The sequence below is a fragment of the Arachis hypogaea genome, chromosome 16, assembly GCF_003086295.3.
Source record: "Arachis hypogaea cultivar Tifrunner chromosome 16, arahy.Tifrunner.gnm2.J5K5, whole genome shotgun sequence".
In the NCBI taxonomy this organism is placed as follows: Eukaryota; Viridiplantae; Streptophyta; class Magnoliopsida; order Fabales; family Fabaceae; genus Arachis; species Arachis hypogaea.
Window position 1 is genome coordinate 107,492,967 of NC_092051.1, and position 8,092 is coordinate 107,501,058.

General features: G+C 40.2%; 2 non-coding genes across 2 annotated transcripts; both read left to right on the plus strand.

Moving 5' to 3' along the window:
• Positions 1-376: 376 nt before the first annotated feature.
• On the plus strand, positions 377-480 carry LOC112760143 (small nucleolar RNA R71). Its single transcript, XR_003180595.1, has one exon. It is a non-coding gene; the product is annotated as a small nucleolar RNA R71 (small nucleolar RNA).
• A 6,967-nt stretch (positions 481-7,447) lies between these two features.
• On the plus strand, positions 7,448-7,550 carry LOC112760317 (small nucleolar RNA R71). The gene has a single exon (XR_003180764.1). It is a non-coding gene; the product is annotated as a small nucleolar RNA R71 (small nucleolar RNA).
• Positions 7,551-8,092: the final 542 nt, after the last annotated feature.

Consider the following 8,092-nt stretch of genomic DNA (forward strand, 5'->3'; position numbering starts at 1 on the left):
TTGCCGTTGTTGGTTTCCCACATAGTTGGCCTCTTCCCAATCACCTCCTTCAATGCTTACTTCCTCTTGATCTTGTGTGTGTATTGCAGCCACTTGCTTTGTTTCTAATTGCCTGGTAAGCTCTGCTAGTTGCTTGGCAAACACCTTGTTTTGGGCTAGAATTGTATCAACATGGTTCAGCTCCATGACTCCCTTAGTGTTGTGTCTCTCTGATGCATAGTAGTACTCATTCTCAGCCACTGTTTCAATCACTTCAATGGCTTCTTCCACAGTCTTTTTCCTGTTCAATGAACCTCCTGATGAATGGTCTACAGCCTTCCTTGATTCATAAGACAGTCCATCATAGAAAATATGCAATTGCACCCAGTCATGGAACATGTCTGGTGGGCATTTCCTTGTCAAATCCTTGAATCTCTCCCATGCCTCGTAGAGAGTTTCACCATCTTGTTGTCTAAACGTCTGAACCTCAGATCGAAGCCTATTGACCTTTTGTGGGGGGTAGAAACGTGCCAGAAACTTGCTTTCCACCTCATCCCAGGTTGTTAGGCTCCCCCTTGGGAATGATTCCAGCCACTTAGCTGCCTTGTCCCTAAGTGAAAATGGGAACAAAAGCAGTTTATATGCATCTTCCTGGACTCCATTGGACTTCACAGTGTCACAAATTCTCAGGAATTTTGTGAGATGTTGGTTTGGGTCTTCATTAGCACTTCCACCAAATGAACAATGATTCTCCACAAGTGATATTAGCTGTGGTTTGAGCTCAAAATTGTTGGCCTGAATGGGTGGTTTCTGGATGCTGCTACCACAATTCCCAGAGGTTGGGTTTATGTATGAACTAAGAACCCTCCTCTCAGGAATGGCATTGTTTCCATCAGCTCTCTCATGGTTGTGAACTTCTCTATCCATGTTGAGATCTAAAGCTTCCTCAAAATTGTCCTCAGATTCTCCTTCAGATTCCTCTTCTCCCACTACTCTCTTCCCTCTTGCTTCCCTTCTAAGTCTATGAAGGGTCCTCTCTGGTTCGGTATATGGAGGAGTTGATGTCTCTCCTCTCCTACCTGTCATACAAGAACACAGCACAGGCAACAAACAAGTGAAATACTCTTGGTTAATGGAAGAGTATGGTTAGAGCAATTGAGGAATTAATTCAAACAGTTAGTGAGTCAGTGAGTTAGTTGCTTGAATTTAAAGGCATAAAGAAAGAAAGCATGTAACAGGGTGCAGAAATTAAAATTCAACAAGTAACTTGTACTGAATTAATCAAAACAAAAAAAAAATGCTCAATCTAGTTAACTTCCAATTTGAGAATTGTCAATCGAAAACCAATCCCCGGCAACGGCGCCATAAACTTGATGCGCATAAACTTGTTATGCTACGATTTAGGAAATTGCACGATCGGCAAAATTCCTTCCGGCAAGTGCACCGGTTATCGTCAAGTAAAAACTCACAATAGAGTGAGGTCGAATCCCACAAGGATTGGTTGAGTGAGCAATTCGGATTAGAAGTGTGTTCTAGTTGAGCGGAATCAAGATTTAGATGAGAATTGCGGAATGTAAAATTGGCGGGAAACGTAAATGACAAGAAATTTAAATGGCGGAATCTTAAATTGCATGAATTAAAGAGCAGAAGCTAAATTGCTGAAATTAAAAGGGAATGGGGGTGATTGCATGAATTGAGTTGCAGAATGTAAAGAGAAAGTGGAAATCAGAAATGGGGAATTCATTGGGTAATAGGAGATATTGAGATCTCCGAATCAAAACATGTTTATCTCTTCCTCAACCAATGCGTTCATTGAATTTTGCTTGGCAATCTTATATGATTGGATCCCAATCCCTTGGTTTAAATGTTCATAAGAAGAGATGATGCTCGATCACTGATTATACCACACAGTTTCATGAACCACAATTTGGTAGGATTACATGTCACAATATCCATCCAAACCCCAATCCAATTCACTGTGAGAAAGCTTCTCTAGCATGAATCCTCCATTCCTTTCCCAAGGTTCCGAAGGATTCCAATTATGGGTAGTTTCTTTCCCAAGACAACTACCCAATGGAATTAGATCGAGAAGCTTTCTAACAAAATTCAAGAGAAAAGATTGAAGAAGAATATAAACTATTATTGATTCATTGAATTACAATAGAGCTCCCTAACCCAATGAAAGGGGGTTTAGTGAGTCATAGCTCTGAATTCAATTACAAAGATATGAAAACTAGCTAAAATGAATAGTCCCAGTTCTTCCTAACTTAAATTCTATCCTATTTATACACTTTCTATATTGAGCTTCTGTTATGTTTCTTGGGCTTTGAGGCCTCTCCCTGCTTTCCTTTTGCTTTGGGTTTATGATCCATAATCTTGATGAGGCTGCTGATCCAAATTCTGTAACATTCATTGAGCCAACTTAGTGATAATCAAATAATAATACATGACTCAACAAATTGAAATTTCAGACTCATCAATCCTTCAGGCCCAATCCCATAAACCATGATATTCAATTGGGTTTCATGCCAGAGTAAGTTTAAGTTAATGTTTGTGCTTAAAGACTAACTTAAACCGCAATATTTTTGGCCCAGAAACCTTTTCCAAGAGTGGCGTTTAAGTTGCAGTTTAAGCTTAAACTGCAGCTTAAACGCCAGACACTTCCAGTGAAGCCTTTTGTAGAAGCACGTTTAAGCTTCAGTTTAAGGTTAAACTGAAGCTTAAACGTGGAAATGGAAGAAGGCAGCCCTGGAGAGTCATGTAGTCGAACACGTTTAAGCTTCAGTTTAAGGTTAAACTGAAGCTTAAACGTGGAGATAGGAAGGGCAGCCCTGGAGGTCGAACACGTTTAAGCTCCAGTTTAAGGTTAAACTGGAGCTTAAACGTGGAAGAGGAGAAAGCCATCCTGGAGGTCGAACACGTTTAAGCTCCAGTTTAAGGTTAAACTGGAGCTTAAACGTGGAAGAGGAGAAAGGTAGCCCTGGAGGTGTCGAACACGTTTAAGCTCCAGTTTAAGGTTAAACTGGAGCTTAAACGTGGAAATGGAGAAAGCAACCCTGGAGGAGAAACTTGGTCGAACACGTTTAAGCTCCAGTTTAAGGTCAAACTGGAGCTTAAACGTGGAAGTGGCTCCCTGGTGCTTTTCCCCTTTCTGGCGTTTAACCTCCAGTTTAAGGTTAAACTGGAGGTTAAACGTGGAACTTCCCCCCTTGGTGCTCTTCTCACTTCTGGCGTTTAACCTCCAGTTTAAGGTCAAACTGGAGGTTAAACGTGGACATGCTTCTTTGGTGAGACTTCCATTCTGGCGTTTAACCTCCAGTTTAAGGTTAAACTGGAGGTTAAACTTCAATTCCAGCATTTCTTAGCCTTCATGATTCTGGCGTTTAAGCTCCAGTTTAGGCTTAAACTGGAACTTAAACTCCACATGTGATATTCAAGCTTCCTTTATTGACTTTGTTGCTTCCTTGCCTAGCCTCTTCTTCCCTGAAATCATCCAAACAATTGCATCAAAGTCTTGCACAATTTCATGAGAAATCTTCCATTCATAGCATTCAAGTAATATAACTAAAACTCATGGAATTTGCATCAAAATCATATTGTTTGGATGGTTCATTGCTTTGTTATTCTTTTAACCATTCTTGGTTACTTTAAGCTCAAGAAAATGCATAAAACCACTAAAACTAACAGAAAAATACTAGTGAAACTAGCCTAAGATGCCTTGACATCACAACACCAAACTTAATACTTGCTGTCCCTAAGCAAGTCCTGAGTTATTTAAGAAGAAAGTATGAACAGAAAGCAATTACATTGGCTATATTAGCAAGCATTTGAAGTTCCTCAGAAGGTTTTATGCAGAAAGTTGCAGCATCACTTTTCATTCTTATCAGGTAAGATTATCACTTTTTCATTGCATCCATCAACACTGCTATGCCTCTTGTTATTCTTATGTCCTTGGCACTTTTCTCTTCTTTGTTTTTCTTTTCTTTTTCTTAGAGCTCCTTTGCTCCTTGTTTGCTTGGTGTCATGTGTTGCACAAGCCTTTGGCATTTTCTTTTTCTTATCAGTGCACTACACATATCCACTTCAGGCATTTTAGTTCACATTTCTTCTTGAGACATTGGTGCCCATCACCTCTTTGTGTGACTAAATGTTTTGTATTTAGGTTGCTCTTGATAATGGACTTTTGGTTGATAATCCCGGGTTAGTTAACCCAAGTTACCAAGTGTTGAAACACTCCTCAGAACCTCTTCATCCAAGCATATCCTTAATACATAAACACCACAGGCATTTGTCTCAGAAGTTCAAACCATTGGTGCCTAGCTTATTTTTCTCAATTTTCTTGCTTTTTGGTTGCCCTTTTTCAGTGGCTTTTTCTTCTTCTTTTTCTTTCTTTTTCATGGCCAAAGACATTTATTCATCAAGATCCATAGACAGTTTTCAATTTCTACACAAAAAAAATGATAATTCTACACTCTATTTCCAGTGATCTGACTTAAACAATCAAGCATGCATACCACCACTTAATTCTACTTGATTTGTCACTAATTGAGCCAAGTTACTTTTGTTCAAAATTTTCTTTTATTTTTGGAAACAGAACAAGCATGGCAAGCACTTGTTTAAGAAGGTGAAGTTATATCCAAACATCTAGGCATTCACTTTATTCAAAGCAATAAACAGACAAATATACTAAAAACTTCACATTCCAGAAAGATTCAACATTTACAGTTTAAACCAGAACAAGCATGCTTTTGTTTGCCCTTTTTAAAGAATTATCAAGGAACAATACACCTTGTGAAATTCCTTGTTTTCTCTTTGTTGCCAAGAAACACTTTGATTTCTTCTTCTTCTCCTAATTGTTGCTTAATGTTTTAAGATCCTTGTTTCCTTTCCTGCAAAGAGTGATGAAGTTGCTTGCTTCTCAAGCACTTGAGTGGTTAGCTCAACTATGTGTGGGTAAGTATCTGAGTCTTAAGTTGGTGTGTGAACACCAAACTTAGTCTCCCACTTACTTCTCTGTTCTTTGAATCCTTGAGTTCTCTTTGGAATGAAGTTGCTGCTAAGGGTTTTAAGCATTTCTGTGACTGCTTAGAATAGTTGTTCCTTTCATATAATTCAAAGGTTGTTGTGTTCAGTTGATCTTTATGGTGGAACACCAAACTTAGAGTCACACATTCCCCTTTGAATTATTGATCCACGAATTCATTGTTTGGTGTGAAACACCAAACTTAATTCTTTGCAATGCACAGAAACTACTTCACCCTTTTTATTGAAACAAATAAAAGAAACAGCAAAAGGGTATTACCTCAGGTTGGGTTGCCTCCCAACAAACGCTTCTTTAACGTCACTAGCTGACGTTGTCCCTTGTTAGGGTGGATTGTAGTGCTTGACGTCTTCTCCTCTCACTATGAAAACGTCCCCACTTGATTCATTCATGACCTCTAAATGTTCCATAGAAAGAACTTTCCTGATTGTAACACTTGAGGGAGCTGGGAAGGAATGGTTTTGAGGCCAGGTGGGATTGCAGATAATGACTTGATATCACGTTATCTCCCGAGAAAAACCTTCAGTGGGAATTTTCTTGTTTCTCCACCCTCTTGGCAATCTCCCTATCACTCTTCCCTTTCTCTTGAGATTTCTTCATTGACCCTTATGTCAGGAGGATCCTTCTGATATGTTTCCATTGATTCTTGTGCTTTAACTCTTGCAACTCTTGTTTGCCTTCCAAGGACTGTTTTAGAGTTTCAGCTGCTGGATTACTTTCCTCCAAACACAGATGGCTACTATTATCCTTAGGCTTTTCAGGTTCTAGTTCAAGCTCAGATGCAGGTTTGAAAACTTTGAAATGACTGTTTATCATGTATTCTCAGAATTAGCTCTCCTTGTTCTACATCTATGAGCGCTCTAATAGTGGCTAGAAATGTCTGCCCAGATATAGGGTGTAAGTAGCTTTCCTCCATGTCCACAATGACAAAGTCTGTGGGGAAGTAATAATCCCCCACTTTCACCAGCACATTTTCAACTACCCTTCAGCTTGCTTCTGAGTTTTGTCAGCCAGTTGTATGATTACATCAGTGGATCTCACCTCATTCAGTTGTAGCCTCTTCATAAGAGTTAGAGGCATCACATTTATGCTAGCTCCTAGATCACAGAATCCTCTGTCAATTTTTGTTTCCCCTATGATGCAAGGGATATGAAAACTTCCTGGGTCCGTTTTCTTTAGAGACTGTGTCCTTCTTGATGAGAGCACTGCATTCTTTGTTCATTGTTACCGTTTGTCCTCCCTTCAAAACTCTTTTCTTGCTCAACAATTCCTTTAAATACTTGATGTGTGTAGGCATTTGATGTAGAATCTCAAGGAAGGGAATATTGATATGGAGAGACTTAATGTCTCTAAAAACCTTGAATAGGTTTTCCCTTTTTCACCTCCTCCTAACTCTGAGGAAATGGTGCTTTTGGTTGGTATATTTCCAGCATGCCTTTTTGCAGTTCCTTGGCTTGCTCAGTTCCACTTTCCTGCTTAACTTCTTCCACACCTTCCTTCAAGATTTCTGGCTCCTACTCTGAGGGCCTGATTCCTTCTTCTTCTGAAACTTCCTTCAATATGGTGATGGCCTTGCATTCTTCCCATCTCACTCTCTTTTGTTCCCCTTTAGGATTCTTTTCTGTGTCACTAGGGAACACTGCAGTTGATTTGGCGGCCTGTTGAGATAGCTCTCCTACTTGAGACTCCATCCTCTTGAGTTTTTCACCATGGTTTCTTAAGGTAGCTCTCACATCATCCCTGAAGCTTTTCAATTCGGTTATGTCTTGACTCATGGTTGCCATCATTCCTTCTATCCGGTTTAATTGATCTTGAAATTGTTGGTTCGGATTAAGTTGGGTAGGTTGATTATTTTGGCCATGATATGATGGTTGGGAGTAAGTGTTTTGTGTGGCTTGGTATGATCTTTGGTTGGAGTTTTGGTATGTGGAATTGTTATGTTGGTTGTGGTTGTAAGGTTTGTGGTTTTGTGGTTGGGTTTGTTGGTTCCCCCCACCCAAAGTTTGGGTGGTTTTTCCATCCTGGGTTGTAAGTGTTGGAATGTGGATCATATGATTGCCGTTGTTGGTTTCCCACATAGTTGGCCTCTTCCCAATCACCTCCTTCAATGCTTACTTCCTCTTGATCTTGTGTGTGTATTGCAGCCACTTGCTTTGTTTCTAATTGCCTGGTAAGCTCTGCTAGTTGCTTGGCAAACACCTTGTTTTGGGCTAGAATTGTATCAACATGGTTCAGCTCCATGACTCCCTTATGTTGTGTCTCTCTGATGCATAGTAGTACTCATTCTCAGCCACTGTTTCAATCACTTCAATGGCTTCTTCACAGTCTTTTCCTGTTCAATGAACCTCCTGATGAATGGTCTACAGCCTTCCTTGATTCATAAGACAGTCCATCATAGAAAATATGCAATTGCACCAGTCATGGAACATGTCTGGTGGGCATTTCCTTGTCAAATCCTTGAATCTCTCCCATGCCTCGTAGAGAGTTTCACCATCTTGTTGTCTAAACGTCTGAACCTCAGATCGAAGCTATTGACCTTTTGTGGGGGTAGAAACGTGCCAGAAACTTGCTTTCCACCTCATCCCAGGTTGTTAGGCTCCCCCTTGGGATGATTCCAGCCACTTAGCTGCCTTGTCCCTAAGTGAAAATGGGAACAAAAGCAGTTTATATGCATCTTCCTGGACTCCATTGGACTTCACAGTTCCAATTCTCAGATTTTGTGAGTGTGGTTTGTCTTCATTAGCACTTCCCAATGAAAATATTCTCCACAGTGATATTAGCTGTGGTTTGAGCTCAATTGTTGGCTGATGGGTGGTTTCTGAGCGCTACAAATTCCCAGAGGTTGTTATGTAGAACTAAGAACCTCCTTCAGATGGCATTGTTTCCATCAGCTCTCTCATGGTGTGAAACTTCTCTCATCCATGTTAGATATCTAAAGCTTCCTCAAAATTGCTCCTCTAGATTTCCTCCTTCAGATTCCCCTCTTCCCCCCCCCCCTCCACTACTCTCTTCCCTCTTGGCTTTCCCTTCTATAGTCTATGAATGGGTCCTCTCTTGGTTTCGGTATATCCG